Source organism: Felis catus, chromosome A1 (assembly GCF_018350175.1).
Source record: "Felis catus isolate Fca126 chromosome A1, F.catus_Fca126_mat1.0, whole genome shotgun sequence".
In the NCBI taxonomy this organism is placed as follows: Eukaryota; Metazoa; Chordata; class Mammalia; order Carnivora; family Felidae; genus Felis; species Felis catus.
This window is the reverse complement of record NC_058368.1, coordinates 218,152,345-218,177,271: the sequence shown is the minus strand read 5'-3', so window position 1 is coordinate 218,177,271 and position 24,927 is coordinate 218,152,345. Positions and strand designations below refer to the sequence as shown.

General features: G+C 34.2%; 1 long non-coding RNA gene across 2 annotated transcripts in view; it reads left to right on the top strand.

Moving 5' to 3' along the window:
- LOC123380395 overlaps positions 1–24,927 on the top strand; it is an 89,206-nt gene that overhangs the window by 26,405 nt on the left and 37,874 nt on the right. For both annotated transcript variants that reach the window (XR_006586093.1, XR_006586094.1), the window contains exon 2: positions 24,375–24,415. This is a non-coding gene — a long non-coding RNA (uncharacterized LOC123380395). The remainder of the gene's footprint in view (positions 1–24,374; positions 24,416–24,927) is intronic.

Below are 24,927 nucleotides of genomic sequence, written 5' to 3'. Positions count from 1 at the left end.
TCATGTAATCTAAACATATATCAGTATATTATAGGACTAGGAATATGATACAATAAAAGATTTAATTTAGAAACAGGAAAAATCTCAATGCTTGTAAAGTCTAAATGGGCATGATCTTAAGGATCAGAACTGCCAATGTCATATGTGTCCTTCAGTGTAACCATGGGTAACTATGAATGTCAATGAGGACACTTAAATTCACATCTCTGAAAAATGTTGATCCTTAGGTAGGTGTACTCATTCATTTCAGCAATGGATTATAAAATTAAGAAGTCCTTTGGGACATGTGGATGTCAGACACCTTGTGGAATATTGCTTTTAACAGAGGAGCTTCAGAAGATTATAATATCTTGCTAGTTTAAACTACATTTTTTTGCTGCTGATGATTAAATTTTGTAATCAAATATTTTGGCTTTATCTTTGATAAGGTAGGTAACCTATGTATCACATTACAAATACAATTTTACAGGAAATAGTTATTCTTTGGTAAATTTAGGCAAAATTATAACATCTATTCAGTATTTTATTTATTACTAGTTATTTTTTTTCTTTTAATTTTGATGAACAGTAGTCAAATCTTGGTACATATGAATGCCTCATTTCCAAAATCCCTTATCTTATGGGAATTACACATATTCCTTGAAAGATTTTGTGGGAATCACAAGTGTGAGAGAATTTTTTTTTTTTTTTTTTTTTGCTAAATGGAAGGGCCTTTTTCATATGAAATTATATGTACCATTAGGGTGTACAAAATATATTTTGATTCAAACCAAAATTAATAGTGGGCTGAATTGGGATTGAAGTAGAGCATAGTTTATAAATAAAATAATCCACAGTGAGATACAACGATATCCAATATATTTAATTAGAGCAGTAAAGACACAAATGTATCTTAATTAACTTGCAATTACACAATAATGGGTGCATGCCAGTTGATGAGGAAGGTCAACCGGCTGTCCTCCTTGAAAGTAGACTCTGACATACCTATGGGAAGTCAAAGCCTGGAGGGCAGTTTGCATCCATTAGCATGAGTTTACGGTTTAAAATATGTATGGGTTACAGAGATTGCATATTATCATTTATATTGAAGGAAATTTAAAGATCTGGAGGACAAACTATACAAATTGTATCAAAATAAAAATAGCAGTTTTTAAAATCATCATTTTTTGCTACTACTGGTTTGATGCATTTGATCATTTGCCACTCAATCCATAATTCTTTTCAATTTTAAATACCGAGAATCTGTCAAGTGGAATTATATTGTTGACTGAAACAACTGAAATCTGACAACTTATTTTGATTAAAAGTATAAACAACAGTATTTAGATATGTTCTAAATTTCTACAGTATGTGTCATGTGATCTGTTAATAAATTCAGGAATAGTAATTCAATAATATTTACCTATTATGTTTATTATTAGACTTTCTTATGCTTCTCTACCTTGATGTACTAATTTCTATGATCTGGGCAAATAAAATCAGCCATTGTCTGCCTTCCTCCTTCTTGATTTGAGCCAAGCAATCTGAAAGGAAATCTAGAACACAATTCATCAGACACATATTTATTTGCTACCTTCTTACTAAGTAGAACAAATCTTTCATAATTAACTCCCATAAGAAAGATTGTGATGGCCTTGTTTCCTCTGAAACCCAAAAACTGAAGATTAAATGCTAAGAAAAAAACAAAGACAACAGAAATCCCAGATGACAAAATCTTTTCCTTAATAAAGCTTCTCACGAGTTTTTCCAGAAGTTCAAAAACAACTCCAAAGTTAAAGACTGATGAACAGATTTTTTTTTTTTACTTTGCACAAAAAGACACAGAAAAAAAGGAAGGGAAGGAAGTTTTATCACCCTGTTAACCCCGGGGTTAGTATCTGTTTTAGGTTAAATTCGGTGTTAGTGAACAGACAAATACAGAATATTCTGTGCCTAGCACTTTCAGAATTTTCAGTTATTTTGCTTTTGCAGAATAGTCTCTTTTAGATATCTATGACCTGTGTGACAGTAATGCTTTCCAGGCAAAACCAAAATAAACTCAAAGGTGGGAAATGGAGCTGGTTCAAATGTCTTTATAATAGGTTGAGCATAATTATATGATATAGATGCTTCTAAATCTCAGTGGCATATTATATTTCCCAAAGATCCCAAAACAATATCCCCAGATCCTTTAGCTCTTTGAATAAATACAAAGCTCTAGAACTTTGACACTCTTCTATTGGGAGGATCACCTTGGTTTCACCCTCCCTTGAATTCGGTGAACTCTTCTGTCTGCTTTGATCAATAGAATATGACAAAAGTGATTTTTTGAATTCTGGGATGATATTATGAAAATGTCATGCTTATTCTTTGAACCTGTACACAGTTGAGTGAGGAAACTTAAACTGGCTATGTACAAAGTGCATATGGAATAGGTAGGTGTGGTGGTTAGGGTTGACAGCTTACTGGAGGTTGCAGATTTCAGCATATATATACTTTTAGACCTATGATTGAAGACACTTGATGATTACAGTGCGACGGTGATGAGTTGTAGTGCAGAAACACATCACTCTGCCTAATTTCCTGACCAAAGAATTCGTAAGAAATATGAAATGTTGATTTATACTGCTAAGTTTGGGGTGGATTGTTACACATACTAGTAACTGGAGTGCTTTTGTGTCAGAACATTAGATCTTAAGTATGTCACCATTAATGGTGATGTTACTTGATTCAAAAAGCAGTTATCCAAAAATAGCTCTGTGCACTTAATCTGGGTTGTCTGGACAATGTTAGTTGAAGGGAGCTTGCCTTTCACTTCTCAACAGAGAGCATGCACATCACCTCTGTTTCCCATATGTCCTGTGGCTTCCACATTTTTGTAGGGGGACTTCAGTATCCCATGGTCACTGAGACTTCCATGATCTGGGCAACAGCTGATACCAGACATCTCTAGTGAATTACTGGTACCAGAATCCAGATGAAGCTAGTACCAGGTTGTCTAGTAGAACATTTCATGGATAAAGTCACTCATACTAATAGACTATACAATTGGACTAGTAGAATGTACAATTATAACAATATGGAATAGAGTTCATTTACTAAATCAGGTACATACACTTACTGCCCAACAGATGACCTGAACCCTGACACTTCTCTTTATGCAAATAATGGGAAAGTTGGGAATCTGAATCTTTTACTTCCTGACTGACTCTGAGATTTTTTTCTTCCCCCAGGTGAACCAGTTTCTTAACCCATGCTATGTGACATTGTGGAATTCACCAAATATGCTATTGTATCTATAAGTAGTGACCTAGATTTGACTTATCTTGCATGACAATTAGGAAGTCAGTTATCAGTTACAATTCAAGATACTTAAGTTCAACATCACATTTTAAATTTTCTTAAATTACATGACTGTAAAGAAAAAAATTCAAGACTTCAGAAAGTTTAAAGTTTAATTCTTTTATTGTTCTACCAATAAAATGATTATTCAGGGATCAATTAATCAGTTATTTAGGAATTAATAAATTCTTATATGTTGAATAATGAGGAATATGCAGTACTCGTGTCAAGCTAGCCTAACTCAATTGCATTTGTTTTTCCAGATATTGCTTAATTTTCAGAATATTTTGTCTGTTAGTGGTGATATAGTTTGTAGTTCTTATTTGGCAGTTTTTACTCCAATATTTCTTATATTTATATGACTGTTTCCCACTGAAAATTTTACTTTTCAGCCCAAAAAAGAAAAATCTCATGGCTCAGCTGTGTTACTTTCACTGAATTATGCATGTTCTGTGCATATAATACTGCCTAAATTTTTAAAATCCAGAAATGCTCTAAAACCAGTTTTTAAAAGGAAGTTTATAACATCTAAGTTTATCAAATCAACTCATTGTACACCTTAAACTTACACTATATTATATCTCAATAAATCTGGAGAAGTTTAAAAGCCCAATAGTATGCTTTTTCATAAAAGCTTACAATTCTCTTTTAAATATTATGGTAGTTAGCTCAAGAATGTTTGAGCTCTCAGTTTTGTGGGAAGAAGAAATACCTGAAGAATGTGTCCATGGATGAAAACCTGAATGCCAAAAGTAGTAACACATATATAACCAGGCCAGATATCTATGTAGTGATAAAACTGCAAGCAATAATGTATATTTTCAAACATACTGACACTTATTGGGGTATATTACTAGTTGGAGAATATTTCTGCTGAGAGTTTTTCATGATGCTATCTCATCAGTATTCAGTCAAATGGAGCTGTGCACATATCAAGCAGATAAAAGCAAGTCCTTGATTAATACACAGACTGTTTTTATCTACACACTTACCAAAAATAGGGCTAAACTTCTTTCATTCTTCTCAACATATATGACTATGTCACTGAGATATTTCTCTTTCTTCTTAGATATTATAGTGTAGCCTGATGTCCATTATGGAGTCCAAACTCCATTCACTTAAGACATGGCTTTTGCAGACCTATTCTGGTTAATATCATATATTTACATATTTTTCCTATATGTATTCCTGATACCCCTTGACAGTTTATAACTGTCCTTCTTGCTGATCAGAATGATACTTCCTATAAGATTATAAACATTATAAATTAAAAAATAATGCAACTATCTCATAATTCCCATTCATTTCAGCACTGAATTATAAAAAGGCTCTGTTAGGGGTTGCTTAGATTAACAACTTTTCTTTTGACTGAGCCTGTTTTCAGAGACAGACATACTGGAAAGTAGAAGCAGACCCACTGAATGAGTGTCAAATAAGGGGAAAATATAGCTAGATGGGAAAATTCACTATTTAATATCTATTGCACACATGATCTTCTCATTCAGTATCATTTTATGTCATTCTAATAATACCATTTTTTTTCTTAAAAAAAACTTACCTCAGTGGTTGCTTTGCTTTTACCAACCAAAGTAGAAAGGATTCATCCATAGGATATCACAAGGAATGAATCCCTATCTGTCATTCTTAACAGGAAGGGAGTGTCACTGCTCAGATGTATGAAAAAATTAAAGGAAGGAAACAATGAGCAGAAGTCTGAGGAAGCACTATCTTGAGCAAAACAATGAAAGGGAAAATGATTTTCAATACAAATTATATAAATTGTGTCTGTTTTGTTGAGGTCTGAATTCTAGTGTGGTCAGCAGCTAAGATCATAAGTAAATTCAGTACTCTAAGAGGTTATTAAGTACAAATACGGGGCTTTTTTTGTGAGAAGATCATTATTGTGTTGAAAAATGGTGGATAAAACATTTGGTCGTTCTTTCCATTCCCATTTCCCTTGTTATATTTGCTGATCTGTACGTAACTTAAAAATATGCTATAGCTATGGCACACTGAAATTTGAAGAAAAAATAAATTTTGCATTCCAGATAGGATGAGCCACGAGTCTTTCCATAAAGTTAATGACTAAGATAAAATTCTGCCTTCATCTAGGGGACAACCATTGTATCAGGGACAGTAAAACCTTGGACTGTGAGTAATTTGGTCTGCAGATGTTCCACAAGATAAGTAAACATTTCCAGTAAATTTTAACTTGATAAATGAGCGATGTCTTGCAGTATGTGTGGAATGGGATGCCAAACGTCATGACCACAACTGAGCCAATGGTTCTTTTCTCTCTCTGGATGTGGGATAGTGGGTGATCATCTCCGATGTTCAGATGCTTGGTCTCAGGCCGCAGTGTTTGTTAGAAATAAGTGATTTTTCAGAACGTTGGAAGGTGCCCACAACTGGTACTAGTGTATTTTTTTTTTATCACTTCAAAGCATCTATGAACAGTCCTTTGCTCTTCCATACAAGAGGAAGCTTAGGAATACTTTGCTTCATTCTAGGTCATTGGATAGTTTTCTTGATAAGTTGCACAAAACAAAAAGATTCCATCGAGCCAATAGACAGCAGAGATTCCGTTAGTGATAGTGAAAGTTGTCATACACAATAACCTTCCTCTCTCTTGTCTCCCTCACACCAGCCAGGAAGGATTTCAAAGATAAGTGCAGGTTAATTTGTTTTTCTTTATGTTTTGTATTTATTATTTTGTATTATATTACAGCATTGTAATCATTTTTATATGAATATTTTGGGGTTGTGGATGAATCATCTGAGTTTCCATTTTTTCTTATGGGGAAATTCACTTTGTTACACAAATGCTTTGGATTACAAGCATATTTCCGGAACTAATTATGCTCGCAAACCAGTGTTTTACTGTAATAAAATCTGATACTTATCAAGTTGAAAATAGTCTGTGGTTCTTAACTTAAATTGTGTAAACATAATATTAACTCTGAGGAAGGCAATGGCTAAAATTCATCATAGTGAAATGGACATGCAATAAATGGTTGATTGTTGGCTACAGTTTTTTAAGTTGTCCACAGTCAAGAATTACCTTATTTTTTTTCTTTCCAAGTTTTTATTTAAATTCCAGTTAGTTAATATACAGTGTAGTATTAGTTTCAAGTAGGATTTAGTGATTCATTACTTACATACAACACCCAGTGCTCATCACAGCAAGTGTCCTCCTTAATACCCAACACCTATTTAACTTAGTCACCTGCCCACCTCTCCTCTAGTAATCATCAGTTCTCTACAGTTGAGAGCCTGTTTCTTGGTTTGCATCTCTCTCTCTCTCTCTCTTTCTCTCTCTCTCATCCACTATGTTCATTTGCTTTGTTTCTTAAATTCTACATATTAGTGAAGTCATATGGTATTTGTCTTTCTCTGACTTATTTCACTTAGTATTATACTCTGTAGCTCCATCCATGTTGTTGCAGATGGCAAGATTTCATTATTTTTATGGCTGAGTAATATTCCATTGTGTGACTTTTTTATCCATCAGTCAGTGGGCATAGGGCTCTTTCCATAATTTGGCTATTGTTGACAATGCTGCTATAAGCTTCAGTGTACATGTATCCCTTCGAATTAGTATTTTTGTATCCTTTGGGTAAATACCTAGTGCAATTGCTGGGTGATAGGGTAGTTCTACATTATTTTTCAGAGTGGCTGCACCAGTTTGCATTCCCACCTACAGTGTAAGAGTGTTCCCCTTTCTCCACATCCTTGTTAACACCTTTTCTCTTCTGTGTTGTTAATTTTAGCCATTCTGATAGGTGTGAGGTGATATCTCGTTGTAGTTTTGTTCTTATTTCCCTGATGATGAGTAATGTTGAATACCTTGCTTTTGTAGAAAAACTACTGTGTAAAATTCAAGGAGTAATTGATTATTAAACATTAAAAATTTTAAAAAGAAATGTCTCATAAGGCATATTAAAAAAGATGAACTTCTAGAATATTAATAACTCAAAGCTATTTTACATGTTATATATGAATAAGTATATTTATGCATATAAATTTATAATACCTTTTGCAGGAAAATATAGAGCTCAACTTCTGGTATGAAAAGTTCATTAACTTTCAGTACAAGATGCCAGATAAAGTTACCAGATAGGATAGAGAAGGGAAGGCTACAATTTTCTAGTCTGAAGCTGCCTTTACTCTTCTCTGGACATCTGCTGTAAAGAATGATTTGCAGTCCCTCTGGAAATGATGTTAGGGTGTTCCTCTAATTACCAAAAAGCTAATTAAAAGACAAATTATTGGAAAAGCTTCAAATGTAACTCACCTGTTGGGCCACAATCTCTCTGTACCATATAGATAAGATTCTAGAGAATTTGTATAGTCTTAGCCATTAAGATAAACATGAAGAATAAAGCCAAGTTAGATAGATTTGAGGGTGATAAAAGGTGTCACTAAAGAGCAGTCACCATTTGTCATTCCAAACAGGAACTGCTGGATCTCTCCCACTAAAATTAAATATATAAAACTTATTGGAGGACATTCACGGCTCTGATGCTAGACTTACAGGGAATGGAGTTGTCCTTTAGCATCATTACCTCTTACTCTTTTGCTGTTTACCTCCTTTATCTTACACAGTTGTTTCTTATTTTTTCTTTTATACATTATCTGTTGAATCTCACCAATAGTCTACTCTCTTCTACATGTTTCAATACAAGCAAGAACATTTCATTTTCCCCTGTCCTCACAATATAACTTAATGACAGCTCTTGGTTATATTGATATTTATTATTTGTTCTAAGTTTAAACATTGTTTGTTGCCAACTGAAGTAATATCACATTCATTTTTTTGTACATTTTCTATGTGGTCATATACATATACCTATATATTTTTTCATTAATTTATCCCTAGCTCTTTGATAGACTTTTGAAACATCTATGAAATTGTCTATATCAGATATTCTACTTTTTTGGTCCCTTCTAGATTTCTTTGTCTTTCTGTTATTGTCTGCATGGGTTGATCTCTATTTATTTCTCCAAGACACTCTTACATTTTCTTGAGTCATTTTTATTTCTTTTCCAGGATGTATTTCCTTCATTTCTTTTCTAGAATGTATTTGATATAAAGATATCATATCTTTATCTTTCTTTTTTTCTCCCTATTTTTGTATAGCACATAAGTGTATGGAAAGCAACGATTTTGAGAACATTCAGATCTAAAGGCAAAAGGTTGCAATTGAGTGAGCATAAAATGAAGTAAAAATTTTCACATTGTGCAATCTCTATAACCAATTTTGATTGACAGTATTTTAATTAGAGGAACATTGGCAAATTGTTCTAAATGATTTTACCTACAAAATCAACTTCTCCCTCTCTTTAATGAGAAATTAGTCATCCTCTGTTTATAGTTTAAACCTAGTTTAAGTTTTCCTAGAGGCTTTAAAACAGATGGTAGCATCTGCTTAAAGCTGATACAGTTTATTAAAGTAGAGAAGTACCTAACCACTGAAGTTTTAATTCCGTTGTTATCAATCCTTATGTATCCTCCCACAAAAATGCTTGAAAGTTATTTGTATGACATGAAAATGTAAATAACTTAGAAGTATGAAAAGGAAGGTAGATAAAAGCTGACAATGCATACTTTCTCTAACAAGACCAAAAGTTGTTGATTCCATTTGATTTGCTATCATAGGTCTCTAACAAGACCAAAAGTTGTTGATTCCATTTGATTTGCTATCATATCATAGGTATATTTCCTCCCACATTTTGAAAAAAAATCTTTCTAGTAATTTCTTAAAAATTTTTTTATTTCATTTATTTATTTTTGAAAGACAGAGTGAGACAGAGCACGAGTGGAGGAGGGGCAGAGAGAGAGAGAGAGGAGACACAGAATGTGAAGCAGGCTCCAGGCTCTGAGCAAGCGTTCAGCACAGAGCCCGATGCGGGGCTCGAACCCACCAACCATGAGATCATAACCTGAGCTGAAGTCGGACACTTAACCGACTGAACTACCCAGGCGCCCCCTTTCTAGTAGTTTCTTAATTTTTTCCTTGTTTCTTTTCCTTTAAAATAAAAATGCTTGCTATTGGTGCCTTACGTTGTTCTCTGACTTACTTTTAGGGAATACATCTGAAGGCACTATCGACACTAGCTGGTTCTCCTGTAGGTTTATGTACTTTAAGCTCTGCATACTAAAGGTCTAGAGAAGAACAGGTATTCATTAGTCTACTTTACTTTAGGTATATGTGATAGTTAATGTTATGTGTTGACTTGACTGGGCCACGGCATCCAGACATTTGGTCAAATACAGTCTGGTTGTTGCTGTGAAGGCATTTTTTACATGAGATTAGCATTTAAATAAGCCAACTTTGAGTAAAGCAGATTACTTTCCATAATGTGAGTGGGCCTCATCCAGTCACTTGAAAGCCTTAGCAGAAAACAGACTGAGATCCCCTAAGGAAGAGAGAATTCTGTCTCCAGATTGCCCTTGGAATCAAGCTACAACATCAACCTTTCCCAGCATCTCCAGCCTGCCAGCCCACCTGGTTGATTTTGGACTTGTTAGCCTTTACAGTGGTGTTAGCCAATTCCTTAAAATAAATTTTTCTCTCTGTATGTATACATATCCTGATGGTTCTGTTTCTCTGGCGAACTCTGAGTAATACAGTACAGTAAGAGTCACAGTGCCAGTTTAAAGACAAAATTTAGAGATGTAGGAAAGTTTTCTAAGGAAGAGGAAGTGTTGGTGTCACAGTTTAAACTTAGGTCTGTTTTCAACGTTGTCTCTGGAGGATAGTTACTCAGATAATACTACATTTGAAGAGGATTTAGTTCTTTCCCTGCTGGCTTCTAAGTTAGTTTTATTGTATGGTTTTTTATAGTTAGCATGAATGAATTGCAATGTTCTATCAAAAGCATTGCCTTTATACAGTAACAGAAATAGCTAGAGTAAATATCCCTTCACTTATTTAAGTGGTTCAAAGTAAAAGCATTTAGAGTCATTGCATTTCCATGCTGTTTTCCCATGCACTGCACTGAAAGAAACTGGAAAGTTGGAGGCCCTGTGAACAATTAGGCCTCAGAGCTAAGTTGTTAATATGGAAGTGTATTCAATTATACTTTGTATCCCAAAAGTATGCTAATTTAATTCACTCTCCCTTGTTTTAAATACACCATCCTACTATGTATAATTCTTTACTGAAATATCAAAAGATTGTAGATATTTAATAGATTATAAAGGCAACTCAAACTCTATAAAAAGTTTGATGTTTAAAAAAAGTAAAATTTTGATTTATTTTGACTTTTAAAATACATAATTGTTTTGGGGCTCCTGGGTGGTTCAGTCAGTTAAGTGTCTGATTTTGGCTCAGGTCGTGATACTGCAGTTTTGGGGTTCAGGCCCCACATCAGGCTCTGGACTGACAGCTCAGAGCCTGGAGCCTGCTTCAGATTCTGTGTCTCCCTCTCTCTCTGCCCCTCCCATCCTCACGCCATGGCTGTCTCTCTCTCTCTCTTTCTCTCTCTCTCAAAAGTAAATTAATCTTAAAAAAATAAAAAAAAATTAAAATACATAATTGTTTTTTATGATGTTAAATTCACAAACTACAGTGGAATATTTTGGAGGAAAATATAATTGCTGAGCCATTCTTCTCTTTGCCTCCCAACAAAATCAGTTCTTCACTACTCCTCCCTAGATTCAGTTTCCCATGGCACAAAAATTTAATTTTCTTTTTTGTGAGTATTTCTAAGAACTTCCTAAACATGCATTTCCTAAGCTCAGACTGCTTATTGCCTTAACCCCAAACAAAAGCTCCCAGAACCCAACTCTACCACTCAAGTATGTTTTATAAAATGAAGGAGCCACAGACAGATGGTTCTCTGTGGACTTCAGAACCATAGTACACACTCTTGTGTATAAGTTGAAGCATATTTCTTCACAGGATGTGGAAAGGATGGTGTCCATGTACCTGCCACCTCTTCTGCTGATGAGTAACAGCCTGATTCTTTGATGTGATACTTGTTGATGGCATTCATAGGCAACACACAGTGACTGCTCATATGGAGTGGATTTCAATGCCATTGTATGGCTGAAGGAATTGAATGCCCCCACCTCCCCATAAGGATGGAATATTTCTTAGAAAAGCCCATAAGGAGATGGGTACACATTGTCAGTGAGTCATTAATACTCTTGAGAGGACAGGTTAGTGAGGACTAACAGCTCTTATTGGCTAGGTGGCTGGATTATATACAGAGTACAGGTTGCCTGGAGCAGATACAGAGGTCACACATCCATGCGCCACAACGCCCAAGATTTGGTAGGTCATTTTTATTTAAAAATTTTTTTTAAATGTTTTATTTATTTTTGACAGAGAGAAAGACGGAGCATAAGCGGGGGAGGGGCAGGGAGAGAGGGAATCACAGACTCTGAAGCAGGCTCCAGGCTCTGAGCTGTCAGCACAGAGCCGGACGCAGGGCTTGAACTCACAGACCATGAGATCATGACCTGAGCTGAAGTCGTACGCTCAACTGACTGAGCCACCCAGGCATCCCAGTAGGTCATTTTTCAACCAGGTGATTGTGGAGTTCATGGTCACTGAAGCCTGAAAATCTGGTTTGAGTGGTAACTGGATAGAAACAGACTGATAATTGATAATGATTGGTCTAATTAATCAAATGGGAGGATTAAGGGAGGAGACACACCACCATTTGCTGTTTTTCTTTATTTTTACTTTAGCCATTCCAGTGAGTGTGAAGTGGCGTCTCACTGTGGTTTTAATTTGCATTTTCTTAATGACCAATGATGTTGAACATCTTTTTTCAAGTACTTGTTGGTTTTTTGTATTTCTTTTTTGAGAAATGTCTATTCAAGTCTTTTGTACATTTTTAATTTGGGTTGTCTTTTTGTTAATAAGTTGTAACACTTTTATCTCTCTTATGTTATTAAACTTTTACCAGATAAATAATTGGTGAGTATTTTCCCATTCTCTAGGTTGTCTTTTCTGTTTCTTGATAATATTCTTTGATGCAGAAATCTTTGACATTTTTATATAGTCCAACTTATCTATGTTTTCTTCTCTTTTTTTTTAAGTTTTGGTGTCACTTCTAAGAATCTACTTTCAAATCAGATGTCATGAAGATTTACCTCTGTATTCTTTAAGATTTTTATAGGTGTATAACTTAGATTTAGGCTGTTAATCAGTTTTGAGTTCATCTTTGCATATGCATTTAGGTAGGGATCCAGTTTCATTATTTTGCATGTCCTTATGAAGTTTTGGCACTATTTATTTAAGAGCCTATTCTTTCCCAGTGAATGGTCTTGGTACCCTTGGAAAAATTCAATTGACTGTGGATGTTTGGCTTATCTCTGCATTCTGGAGTTGAGACTCAAGGCTGCAATATCAATTTCTACCTGATTTCTGACCTGTATTCCTTGTGTGTGGTTACTCACATCTCTGTTTCATTCACTTGGCAGTCAGTGACCTCAGAGCAATATTCTTAAATGTCTGGATTCAATAAGAAAAGCTAAACAAAAAATTGTTCTGCTTTTTTACATTATTTTGATAGATGCCTCCCAAGAAATCACTTTAACCCAGTGTGGTTGAAATGATGTCCACCCTGTGTGCCAGCAAACATTCAGGCTGGTCAAAACACACAACTCAAATTTTTGGAGGACAAGATCTTTATATTCACTGTGGCATCAGCAGACCACATCAAAAATGCAAACTACCATCCCAAGATTGTCTACAATAGGCTGGGAATCAGGGACGAGGAGCTGCTTGCTGAAATTCCAAAATTCAAAATAATACCAGTTTCTTTCTTCAGTAAGCACTCCCCTGGACACCACAAGCATTCGACTAGACAAAAAAGTTCTGAAATAGTTTATTCTAACAGTTCTTGTTAGCGCACCAGTTATTTCAGTGTGGGGACCAATTCTTAGAGCTCCCTACTCCACCAACTTCGAGGACATCATCCCATTGTTTGTAATTTGTATCTGTTATAAATTATAACAGTTATTATATATACAGTATTTATGTATTATTCAATATAAATCATTAATGTCTGTAATCATTATAGAGCTGTTTCCTAGTATAATTTTTGTGGGTCTTAGTTTGCATCTGACTTTTTCTATTTTTGTTTATGCCCATGGTTTCCACATACTTCCTCACATGCATACTTCCCTCCCTGTTCCTGGTTTGTTATTTCACATATTTTAACAGTTATTCATATATAATTTCTTGTTAGAATTATGGGTTTTCTTGCTTTATGGGAAATTACCTTTATTTTCTGTTTTTCCTTCATTCTTTTTTTTCACAGTGTATTTTAGCTTGAGGAACTGGGCAGAAACATCAGTTCACTTCTATTATAATTGAAATCCCTAGCCACAGAAACATTATTTTTAGGAGTTAAAAATGCAATAAATTTAAATTTAATATTTTTCTGCTTGAAAATATATAGAAATCATCATCTATTCATAGTAGTGATAATTTATCCAGTAGCTAATACTTTTCCTAAATGCATATCAAAACCCAGGTAAGCATATATAAGTTATTATGGTAATGTCCTTCAGATATGCACTTTAAAGAAAGAATTACATTTTCAAGTATTTCATTATGATGATATAGGTGTACAAATTATATTGTAATATTTTCATTACTCATACTTCATTTATTTTCTTTTTTCTAATAAGACAAGGACCTACAGAAAGTCTCAGGCTTCATAAAAACACAACTTTATAATAAATACCACAAGGCTTTTCTGTGGGTACTCCTAATTTAGCTGCTAAATTTATGTTAATATTAATTCATGTCTTCTAGAAGATTGGAGAAAATATTTTATTCAATTTTATTTTCTACTCAATTAATCCCAAACTGATATTTAACAAATTTGTTATGGAGCCATTACCTTGAGATTAGAATTTCTTGAATTTATATGCTATCATAAATAGATTTTTTAAAAACTTAAATTACAAATGCTACCATTCTGCATCTTAATCTTTCTTCTTTTCCAGTTCTAAATCATCATGGCTTATATGGATATTCGGTCCTTAAGGCAGTAAAACATAATCCAGAACAAATTGAAAATGTCTTGGGTAGATGTATCTGTATAGTTTGAGGATTTTGTAAAGATAAGAAAAAGAAAGACATTACTTTCTTTAGGAATTCAGACAAAATCTGTAAAATTGACCATAATGTGAAAATGCTTTGATTACTTGGGGAGATTTATGAGTTCCTGCTTTTATTACCTTAATTCCTTGATTTTAGATAAAACATTGATAGAGTAAATACTCATAATGTGCTCTTCTCAGCATCTTTGGAAAAGTAAATGTTGATACTATAATCTAATTTTTAAAATAATTTAAGTGTTTTAAATAGGGACAGTATATTTAAGAATAGATTATAAAAGTATAAGATAAGGTCTTTGTGAATTTACAGAAAAATACAATTTCAGCACATAATCAAATGCAATTTCTGAAGCGGAGTTTTGCCACAGGTCTTTCTGAAATAATTCTGCAACAGTGAACTCCCCTTGTGGTATCAGTAAGTGATGTTCCTAACCTCCTAAAAACAGACAGTGATTAAGGTCAATTCCTTCTTCAATTCAGAGGATTTAGACTATCAGTAGAATTATTAATGACAGTTTTTCATTTATTCAGCAAATACAGATCTCTGTGAAAAAAAGGTGAGTATCTCTTATGGGAATTAAAAGACATACCATTTTTGATAACATATTGCATATTGTCCATTGTTCAAGGACATAAAATTAGGTTTGACACATCATATCCAAAAAAAGCAGCAATTTTCTAACTCACACAAGAAATGTTATTATCATCAGCCATAAGCCATATATATGTCTCCATTTCTATTATCTGAATTTTCTTTTATCTAGTTTTTTACCATGTACAATTTTAGAAAATATATCCAATAAACCCATAGATATATGGCCAACTAATATTTGAAAAGGGAGCCAAGAATAGTCATTAAACAAAAGACAGTCTCTTCAATAAATGGTACTAGGGAAATTGGATATTCACATGTAAAAGAATGAAACTAGGGCGTGTGGGTGACTCAGTCAGTTAAGCATCCGACTCTTGATTTCAACTCAGGGCATGATCCAGGGTTGTGGAATTGAGCCCTGCATCAGGCTACATGCTGAACATAGAGCCCGCTTAAGATTCTGTCTCTCCCTGTGCCCACTTCCTGTGCTCACACTCTCTCTCTGTCTTTCTTTCTCAACAAAAAAAAAAAAAAAGAAAAAAAGAAAAAAAAGAATACAATTAGACCCCTATCTTACACCTCTCATAAAAATTAACTAAAAATGGATTAAAGGCATTCCTGTAATGCCCGAAACCATGAAACTCACAGAAGAAAATATAGGGCAAAATTGTCTTGACATGGGTCTTGGCAATGATTTTTTGGATATAAAACATAAGGCACAAGTAACAAAATCAAAAGTCAAGGATTAAAAAATTAAAAATTGCCTGTACAGTAAACAAATAATCAACAAAGTTAAAGGCATCTATAGAATGTGAGAAAATATTTATAAATCCTCTATCTAAGAAAGGTTAATATCCAAAACATATAAAGAACTCATACAACTCTACAGCAAAAACCAAAACCAAATAATACAATTAAAAAATGGGCAAAGGACCTTAATAGACATTTTTCTAAAGAAGATATTTAACTGGCCAACAGGTACATGAAAATATCCTCAACATCACTAATAATTAGGAAATTGCAAATCAAAACCACCATAAGATATCACAGAACACCTGTTAGAATGACTACCATCTAAAAGGAGATAACATGTGCTGGTGAGGATGTGAAGAAAAAGGAAGCCTTGGGCACTCTTGGTGGCAATGTAAATTAGTGCTGCCACTACAGAAAACAGTATGGAGATTTCTCAAAAAATTAAAATTAGAAATACAGTATGATTCAGCAAGTTCACTTTTTGTTATTTATCCAAGTAGAATGAAATCACTATGTTGAAGAGATTTCTGCACACCCATGTTCACTGCAGCATTATTTACAATAGTCCAGACATGGAAACAATCTAAGTGTGTATCAACAGAATAATGGGTAAAGGGCAATGTACTGTTTATCTGTCATCTATCTATTTGTCATATCTATGTCATATCTATCTATATATCTATCATCTATCATTATCTTATCTATCCATGTATCTATGTATCTATCTATCATCACAACACCTATAGAAATGTATAGGAATGCTATTAAGCCATAAAAAAGAGGAAAATCTTGCCCTTAGGGAAAACATAGGTGGATCTTGAGGGCATTATGTAAGTGAGACAAATATTGTATGATTTCACTTACATGTGGAATCTAAAATAAAAACAAACTCATGGAAAAAAATAACAGATTTGTTGTTGCCAGAGGAGGGGTGGTGGTGGTGAGACAATTGGGTGAAAGTTGTCAAAAAGTACAAACTTCCAGTTATAGGATCTGTAATACTGGGATGCAGTATACAACGTGATGATTATAGATTAACAGTGCTGTGTGGTATATTTGAAAGTTGGTAAGAGTAGGTCCTAAAACTTTCTATCCCAAGGAAAAAAAAATTGCAACTATATGAGGTAATTGATGTTAACTAAACTTATTATAATTATTTTGCAATATGTACCCATGTCAAGTCATTGTACTGTGCACATTAAACTTACACAGTGTTATATGTCAATTATGTCTTAATAAACTGGAAAGAAAGGAAGGGAAGAATTACCTTTATTTAAAGACATGTAAGTATAACAGCAAGGTAACAATGCAAAGGTAAACTTAAAGGTAAATATAGCTTCACTTTCATATTTATGTATTATATTATGGACTTGTTTTTAAAATTACTTTGGAATGTTGATCAATAAAAGTTAATATTTTCTTTAATTTTTTCAATGTTAAGTAATTTGTCAATCAAAATATTCATCTCCACTGCCACAGCTCTGTTTAAAATCAATCACCAGGGTTACCTGACTGGCTCAGCCAGTAGAGCATTTGACTCTTGATCTTAGTGTTGTGAGTTCAAGCCAGACATTGGTGTGGACTGGATGCAAAAATGAAATGAAATGAAATGAAATGAAATGAAATGAAATGAAATGATATAATAAAATAAAATAATAAAATAATAAAATAAATAAAAATAAAATTAAATAATAAAATTAAAATTAAATAAATTACTAGCTATGAGGTACAGTCTAAGCTAATTAATTTGACATAAAACCTTCCACAACTGAATCTGGTGTCCTTTTTCAGTTCATTTCCTACTCACTATTCATCTTCCAAATACCAAAGAATTAAATATTTGTTTTTTTTTAACATTTATTTATTTTTGAGACAGAGAGAGACAGAGCATGAACGGGGGAAGGTCAGAGAGAGAGGGAGACACAGAATCCGAAACAGGCTCCAGGCTCTGAGCTGTCAGCACAGAGCCCGACGCGGGGCTCGAACTCACGGATTGCAAGATCATGACCTGAGCCGAAGTGGGACGCTCAACCGACTGAGCCACCCAGGTGCCCCAAATATTTCTTGTTTTTAAGAATAAGCCGGTTAATCACTTCATTTAGGCAGACTTTTGTTTTAAAGTTTTTATTCATTTGAGAGAGAGAGAGACAGCACGAGCGGGGGAGGGGCAGAGAGAGAGAGAGAGAGAGAGAGAGAGAGAGAGAGAGAGAGAGAGAGAGAGAGAGAGGGAAAATCCCAAGCAGGCTCTGCGCTGGCAGCAGAAACCGTGAGATCATGACCTGAGCCGAAACCAAGAGTCGGACGCTTAATGGACTGAGCCACCCAGGGGCCCTTCTTTCTTTTTTAAATATTTATTTATTTTGCAAAAAAGAGCATGCATGCTCAAGCTGGGGAGGGACACAGAGAGAGGGACAGAGAAAGAATTACAAGCAGGCTGTGCACAATCAGTATAGACCCTGACACAGGGCTTGTACCCATGAACTGTGAGATCATGACCTGAGCTGAAATCAAAGAGTCGGGTACTTAACTGGCTGAGCCACCCAGGTGCCCTTAGGCAGACTTTTCTAACAATTATTGATATCAGGAAGGGCGGGGGGAGAGGAATTTATAACTAGTCTTGGATACTACCATGGATGTTTGGTATTACCAAATGTTTGGATTACCATGACGTTTCTCAGGCTATACTGCATGTCAGTCTTCTCTTTGTGTTTGTTGTAATTTCTGTAGTAAGAAGTTCGTTTAATAGAAAGGTAATACGTTCTTATCATCATCATTATTTCTATTATTGTAAGCCATCACCTGCATCCTCTCAATCAGTTACTGAAAAATAATAAATAAACCATTAAATATTAACATAGGGTCGATGAATAGATGCAGTTATTATAAAAACAGCGTCAGCATCAGTAATAACAAAAACAACCAAAAACATAAGTTGTCAAAGTCTAATTCTATTAGTGAACATACACATTTGTCTATTTGTTCATCCACTTTCTCCTTCATGTATAGACATATATTCAGCAAATGCTTTAAAAATATCAAGAGCTATGTTTAATGGAAGAGGAACAAACACAATTAATAACAGGTGGTCCCAGGGGTTTTCTAGGCTAGGAGGAGGGACCTCCATTCTGACTAGTTCCACAGCCTCAGCTTTCACTGGTTCATACACGTTTCACACACCTCTCCTATCAATATTGGATGTTTGCTGAGAGCTCATGGGGAGAAGAAAATACATTGCGATGAAGTACAAGAGTCAAGTAGCTTCCAAAGCCTTGAAGGAGATAATTAAGTAGAAAAATCAACCAAAATTAATTGAGGGATCAGAAAGTGCATGAACACCTGCGAATTCATTTTGGTAACCAAACCAGTGTGATTCTGTTTAGTTCATTAGCTATAACTGTGCACGTGTGCGCACTCATGCACACGCACACACACACACACAATGTGTGTGTGTATGTAATATATACATACTAATAATTTTATATATGTATATATATATAATTCCACTTACTGTTTTCACAACTTAATATGCTTTCTTTTCTTTCTGATTTTTTTTTTGTTTTGGCAATTAAAAAAATACTCTATGGGACTAATCAAAATATAGCCATACAGAAGCCTTCATAGAGACATGCTGAAATCCATAGTTTAAAATGACATTTCAAATAATATCATTAACAAAATTAGGTGAGGAAAGATCAAATAGTTGTATTAAAAGTTACCTCTTGGGGGATTAAGATAATGTATGAACGTGATTCTATCATATAACTGCTAATTTTTGCTTGCTGCTTTTTTACTTGATATTACCTTAATGTTTGAGGGACACAAAGTTACTTTTGTAGTTTGTTAGAGCTTTCTCTATTTTAGCAATGTTTGAAAAATAATCTAAACATCTATAATAGGAATGATAACTATCTCCAGTATACTAACATAAAGCTAAAGCGTCTTTTCTGTTCTCATTATACAGAAATAGATGGCATACCTGTAATTTCATTATTTTGAAAACATATTTTGTCTCTAGACTATGTTCTTTTTCCATTTTGAAATTGAGCTTTAGAATGAGTTTTGCAATATTTTGTTTTTTTCTGCAGTGATATAAAATATATACAATATAATGATAAGGTACATTTCAAATAATGTCTCCTACATGGTATAAATTATACATCTTGTGAATTCCTTTTGTTAAGATAGTGTTGACTTTTCTAGAAGTCCTGAAAAAATCCTGTATTTAACTAGTTCAAAATGAGAAGGGCTAGAATAAATTGGAATGATAATTGTTGGATTTAGTCAACTCTGTGTAGCTGGATCCAAAGTTTTGAAGGAATATATTAATATTTGGAAAACAATTTTCATTCAAGATATTATTTAATTTTGTTTATTTTTGTATCTTAACTGACTCTGGTGAAGAGAGTGTCCTTTTTTGCACAGTGAAAAAGCTGCATTTCTCAAAATTGGTGTTATTTAAGTCATAATAGTCTTCTTGTGCTATTTTGGGGATTGATTTTCGTTGGAAAACACAAAACAAAGTTTCACACAGGGCCTAAGTATTTCAGAATATAGCACTTTCCCTATAAATGCAGTTTAACACAGGGCCTAAGTATTTCAGAATATAGCACTTTCCCTATAAAGTGCAAAAAATAGTAATTGGAGGATGAGCAGTTTGTAGATGTTCATAAAACGTTTTAAAAATGAATGTGTGTCACTTAAAAACTTTTGCATTTCTTAGTATAGAAACAAGTTATATTAAGCCATGAGAAAGGACAGGTTTTTATTTTTTTCTTCCAGAAAATGCCACCATATCTACAAAATCTTTTTCACTTCCATTTTAAAAGATACCTTACTCATAATTTCAACCAGATTGAAAAAATCGTCTCATAAAATTTCTGGTACAAGAAGTTTACTGCTTTGCTCTCTTTTTACAAGATGTGTTTCTAATTATCTTTCTTTCATATAAATGTATATTTCAAGTGCAACACAATTATGACCAAATTGATTGGTTCTCAAGATATTTACAGCCTCTTAGATTTCTATAGCTCTGTGTAACGGTTTTTATAATTTTATTTAAAAATAATTTTCCATTTACTAAGAATTGACCTTATTGACTCAAACTCACTTAATTAGTCTTTTACTCTATGCATATTAGTCTTTTACTATATGCATATCCCTTTACATTGCTGATACTGGTGCTTTGTATTTTTTACTTTTCTTCATCATTTTTGTGGAAGAATTAACCAAAGTTTATAATATTTTCAAAGAACTATTATACTTGTTTTAATCATTAAGTTTTATTATTTTATATTATTTCCTCCATTCTGAATTTTTGAATTTTATTTTTTTTCTGGCATCTTGAGATGGTATATTCACTCAATGAATTTCTACTGTGTTTTGATATAAATATATGCACTAAAGGCTATGAAGTATCCTCTGAGCAAAGTGTGACTGCATCTCATATTTCATATGTTGTTTCTTCATTATCCTTCATTTATTTTTGTTTTAATATTTCTTTTCTTTTTTGTGTGAATGAGAGACTGCAAACAGGGAAGTGGGGGTGGGGTAGGGAGGGTGAATGTTAAGCGGGCCCTATGCCAGCATTGTTCCAGACGAGGGGCTTGATCTCATGACAGTGAGATCATGACCTGAGCCAAGATCAAGAGTCGGACATTTAACCAAATGAGCTACCCAGGCACCCCTGGTTTAATATTTCTTGTAAATCATAAGTTGCTTGAAGTGTTTTGTTCCAAATGGGTGAATTTTTGATTGATTGATTGATACTCGTTTCTACTGCATCACAGATGTCTTAGAAGAAGAAATAATATAAGTCAAATCTTGACAAAGTCATAATGTATCAGAATTCCTGATAAACATTCTGAGTGTATTTACTAGTGGAATGTTAATGGAAGGTCTTTATTTATAAAAAGTTTTAACAGTACATAATCTGTCAATATAATTTATTATAAATAAATGTTTTTTATGGATTTATGGTGTGCCAGATTGTCCAAAAAATGTGGAGTAGTCAAAAAGCCTGCTAATCAGTTCCATTAATTAATGTCTAAAAGTGATGATATTCTAATTTTTTTTTTACATTTATTTTTGAGAGAGAGAGACAGAGTGTGAGCAGGGGAGGGGCAGAGAGAGAGGGAGACACAGAATCAGAAGCAGGCTCCAGGCTCCGAGCTGTCAGCACAGAGCCTGATGTGGGGCTTGAACCCACGAACTGTGAGATCATGACCTGAGCTGAAGTCAGCTGCTTAACTGACAGAGCTACCCAGGTGCCCCCAAAAAGTGATGATGTTCTAAAATCAAAATAACTTCTGTTGTGTAGCAGTCTCTGTATTTACACTGCTTGGAAGAAACATTTTCTGTTAAATCTCAAACCAAAGATAGGCCCAAATATATGAATCAAAAGAGCATTTTGGTGGAGTTGTCATGGGCTGTGACAAAATCATTAATTTTGATAAATATAACATTAGGTTCATGTTTATCATAATCATAAGCCAACCTTGGGTTAATTGCATCCATACCGTCCTACTGCAACTCGTTGCTACTTATAACCTAATCCCAACCAGCCACTTGACTGGCATTTCTGACTCCACCTAAGACTGACTATAGTCTCTTCTGTATCGAACATTATAAGTAAATTTTCACCAAAGCATAATAATCTCAAAAACACATGGTTTTGGGGCACCTGGGTGGCTCAGTCGTCCGACTCTTGGTTTTGGCTCAGGTCATGATTTCATGGTTCATGGGTTTGAGCCCTACGTCAGGCTCTGTGCTGACAGCAAGGAGCCTGGTTGGGATTCTGTCTCTTCCTCTCTCTCTGCCCCTCCCCCTCTCTCTTTTTTTCTCTCTCTCAAAATAAACTTTAAAAAAATGCATAAAAATACGGTTTTTAAATGAGCAACTGAAAGAACTTCACAGTTTGAGGACACCCATGACAACGGTGGAGGTCAAGAAATAGAGTGTTAGCCATGTTGTAGAAGCTACCCTAGCTTTCATCCCAATAACTACACCTTCCCTATCCCATGGTGAGAACTGCTGTCTTGCCATCTAACACTGTGGTACTTTTGTCTGGTTTAACGTAAAATGAATGATAAAATGTGTGTGCTTTGCGTGGCTTCTTTTTCCAACATTATCTCATAATAGCCATCCTTGCTGAGTATATTTCTTTTATTTTCTGTCACTACACTCTTGGTGAACATTTGGTCTGTTTCCGTCTATCTGCCATTATAAAACCATGCTTCTCTGATGGACATTTTTGTGGTATTTCAGTATTCATGAACACTCATGTATACCTATGAGTACAATTATCAGTCTTGAGTGCCTATATTAACAAATTTACTAGAAAATGCCAAATGATTTTTCCAGGTTGCCCTACTGATCTATAATACCACAAGCAACATATGAGAGTTCCAGTTGCCTCACATCCAACACCTGTTCTTTTCAGGCCTTTATAGTTTGTTAATTGTGTGGTGTGTAATAGTATCTCATATTTTTCTTAATTTTCATTAATGAATCATGAATTTCCATTAATTTGTTTTTAACTTATATCACTGCAGCTGATAATAAGATGAAGCATCTTGTCAAATGTTTATTGGTCATTTGGATATACTGTTTAATGAAGCATCTAAAAATCTCTTGCCTGCTATCCTATTTTAATGTCTTTTTTTCCTATTGATTTGTAAAAGTTTATCATGTTTTCTGGAAAAAAGAAGATCCCCTTTCAGTTTTACTCTCATGATGGTTTTTAATTTTTCTTAATGTTTGTTTTTGAGAGAGATAGACACAATGTGAGTAGGGGAGGGGCAGACAGAGAGGGAGACACAGAATCCGAAGCAGACTCCAAGCTCCGATGTGGGGCTCGAACTCACAAACTGTGAGATCATGACCTGAGCCAAAGTCAGACACTTAACTGACTGAGCCAGCACCCAGGCACTCCACTCTCAGGATGATTTTTGATCACAAAAGTTGTTAATTTTAATGTAGCTCAATTTTTAATATTTTTCTTTATGTGGAGTGTTGATTTCTATTTAAAAATATTTTTCCCCCAAATTCATAGTTTACCCATTCTGAAAGTAATGCTCCGTATCATAGCATCCCAGTATTCAGTGGCCTCAAACAACAATATTTAATTTTTCATGACAAGTATGCAGGAAGGTTGGTATTGGTAGGGTGACTCTGCTTCTCACTGAACAACATGTGCTGCTGCTGTACTGCCTCTGCTTCGGGCTTCAGCTCAGTTGGAATGGCCCTCCAAGTGCCTCTCGTCTTCCTCCTAGGACTGGAGGGCTCGCTGGTGCATGTTCTTCTTGTCAAGACCAAAGTGAATGATGAAACCCTCAAAGCTTCCTAAATCCTGAGCTTCCAAATGGCACCTTGTCATTTCTGGTTTATTTTAGTTACATACATACATACATACATACATACATACATACATAAATAAAAAGATTGGCAAAACCAAAGTCCAGAGGGGATAAGAGGTTAATCTACTTCCTCATTTTAGGGGCAGAAATGGCAGACTCATATGTCAAAAGTTTGGGTTAATAATGAAATATATTTCATGAAATAGTGAAAAATATTCTCATATATATTCTCATATAATCTTCATTTTTTAACATTCTTTTTTAGATATAAATTCTACCTATATCTGATTACTGTGAACGGCTAAGGTAGGGATCAAGTTTTTATTTGCATTTTTATATGGGTGTTTCCATTTAATAATTAGCATTTTTGTAAAGACTGGCTTGCTTATGCAGTTCTGAAATGACATTTTTATAAAGATTAGCCTACTGTTAGTCTCTCTAGCATGTCTTGGGCTGTAAGTGTATCCTTGTGACAAAACCACATTATTTTATTGTTACAGCTTTAATAACATCTTAATAGAGTAAATCCTCTATTTTTTTTCTTTTTGGAGAATATTTCAGCTCTTCATGGAGGAATACAGTCCATATAAATTTTAGAACCAGATATTCAAAATCTGTTAATTTTTTTTGATGGGGTTATGATTGGAATTAAATTGAATCAGTAGACAAATTTGAGAAAAACTTAAATGTTTACAATGATAAGACTTATAATACTTTAAGCAACTATAAATTGATTTAGGTCTTCATTAATGTCTTATAGTAATGTCTAATAAATTTCTGTACAGAGCCTGGCATATCTATTAGAATTTTTACTGAGC